This window comes from Ornithorhynchus anatinus, chromosome 1 (assembly GCF_004115215.2).
Source record: "Ornithorhynchus anatinus isolate Pmale09 chromosome 1, mOrnAna1.pri.v4, whole genome shotgun sequence".
In the NCBI taxonomy this organism is placed as follows: Eukaryota; Metazoa; Chordata; class Mammalia; order Monotremata; family Ornithorhynchidae; genus Ornithorhynchus; species Ornithorhynchus anatinus.
Genome location: NC_041728.1, coordinates 175,599,889 through 175,602,395, shown reverse-complemented (window position 1 = coordinate 175,602,395; position 2,507 = coordinate 175,599,889). Strand labels below are relative to the sequence as shown.

Genomic DNA, 2,507 nt, shown 5'->3' with positions numbered 1-2,507 from the left:
GCTTTACCTATGGGCCAATCTTGCTATCAGTTCCTATTACCTAGCTATCCTTGCTAATAATACCCAAAATTGACTATATGTTGAGTCCCTCTTCTCTACCCCATTCCCCTCCCCACAGCCCTTGTGTATATTTGTTTATATTATTTATTACTCTATTAATGATGTCCATAGTTCTATGATTCTATTTATTTTGATGGTATTGATGCCTACCTGTTTTGTTTTGCTGCCTGTCTCCCTTTTTAGACTGTGAGCCCGTTGTTGGGCAGGGATTGTCTCTATTTGTTGCTGAATTGTACATTCCAAGTGCTTAGTATAGTGTTCTGCAGATATTAAGTGCTCAATAAATACAATGGAATGAATGAATGAAAGATGAAAGCCAGGAGAACAGAGGAAGCATTTTAAGGCTGCAGTAAAATAAAGCCCCAGACAACGCTGCATCTCAGCTGAAAATGGAGATCCAACTGCTAATCCAAGTACCTTCCTATCTTTAGACAAAAGGTAAAGCAAAACACAGCTTTCTTTGAGCTAAGCCTTCACAAGAAAAGAGACACTAAGAGGCCCAAGAGAAAACAGTACGTAGTACCATAAAAATTACACATAAAAACAAAAGTGGCCACTGTTTTATGGGTACAAAGTTGTTGGAACTGTTGATCCCTCCTTGGCCTTTTCAGCCACACAGGTTCTCATAGAAAACACAATTGCCATCAGTGGCACCATCTTCAAAAATGGACAACTATATTTATCCTGTAGAACTATGTACACCTGCCCCTCTCAGGGTGGCACCTGGAGAGTTTCCAGTCCTCTACCAGTCTCAACTATGGGAGAGAGAGTCAAGCAGAGGCCTACCCATTCCATTGCTAGCTTGGCCAGTGGCTAGTGAGTGGAAAGCAATCTACTACAAGTCAAAACTCACCCGTGCTGGGCAATAACGGCATGGGAGAGAGTCGAGGGCAGAGACTCCCGTTTACTGTGTGGAAGGTGGCAATTGTAAACCACTTCTGTATTTTTAGCAAGAAACCTCTCTGGATCCATTACCGGAACAATTGCAGATGGAGATTGGGGTGTTCTGGGAGAGATGTATCCATGTTGTCACTATGGGTTGGAAATGACTTGACGGCATAAGCCAAGTACATCTGATACGTCTATGATATTCACAGTTGTTTAATTATGGATATAATACTTCATTGATCACTGTATACATATACACACATATATCTATATTGACAGGGATATAAATATGTATGTATATATGAATGTAGGTACATATATAATACATACATTATGCATGTATATATTAACATACATATGCAGATGTAATAATAATGATGATAATAATAATTGTAGTCTTTAAGTGCTTACTATGTGCCAGGCACTGTTCTAAGCACTGGGTAGATAAAAGCTAATTAGGTTGGACACAGTCCATGTCCCATCTAGGGCTCACAGTCAATCTCCATTTTACAGATGAGGGAGAGGCACAGAGAAGTTAAGTGAGTTGTCCGAGGTCACATAACAGACAATTGGTGGAGCTAGGATAAGAACCCAGGTCTTTCTGACTCCCAAGCCTGTGCTCTATCCATTAGGTCACACTACCTCTCTATATGCACAAACACATATATGTGTTATTAAATCCCTGGGAGAGTATAATAAATTATTAGACATAATCCCGACCCACAAGTACCTTATAATCTTACTAATAAGGAGCTTCTTCCTCTCTGGAAGCTTGTAATGGACAGGGAATGTGTCTACCAACCATTTGTATTGCACTGTTCCAATTACTTGCTCCGGTACTCTGCATGTAGTAAGTGCTCAATAAATGCCATTGATTGATTGATTGATTCTCCTTTGGTATGGCTGATACTGAAATTGCTGAGATGATCTTCACTTAAAAGAACCTATAATTTGACTCACCACCATTTAGAAGCTTACAACTAAGCAGTCCATCAATCAATCAATCGATCATGTTTACTGACAGCTTATTGTGTGCGGAGCCCTGTACTAAGCACTTGGACAAGTACAATACAACCGAGTTGGTAGACACAATCCATGATCACAAGAAGCTTACAGTCTGCAGGGTGAGACAGATATTAAAATAGATTAAGGATGGGGAAAGAGTATAGCCTAAGAATATTTACATTAGTGGAGCATAAAGTATAGACATTACTATTGATGTTTTCATCTTTTCCGCAACATAATAGTTGCAGGGACTCAACACAGCTTCTTGTCAATGACAAATATACCTCTGTAAAGTATTTAAATGTGCAAAACACTGCATTGTGTTGGGTGAAAAAAGGAAAAAAAAAAACATTTAATTTAAGCCAATAAACTTAGGGTGATTCTAGAGTATAACATTGTTGGTAGGCATGAACCCTACCGTCAAGGAATTTATGGTCCAGGGGGAATTTTATTTAGTTTCATGAACTTATTCAGAGGCCCTCGTTACTAAAACAGTCATAAACATCCAGGATGTAATAAAATGAACATCCTGAAAATGAATTTTCAAGATGATC

The 2,507-nt window shown here is 38.9% G+C and overlaps 1 non-coding gene across 1 annotated transcript; it reads left to right on the top strand.

The window, feature by feature from the left end:
- Nucleotides 1–765: 765 nt before the first annotated feature.
- LOC114816489 lies at nucleotides 766–903 on the top strand. Its single transcript, XR_003764271.1, has one exon. It is a non-coding gene; the product is annotated as a small nucleolar RNA SNORA7 (small nucleolar RNA).
- Nucleotides 904–2,507: the final 1,604 nt, after the last annotated feature.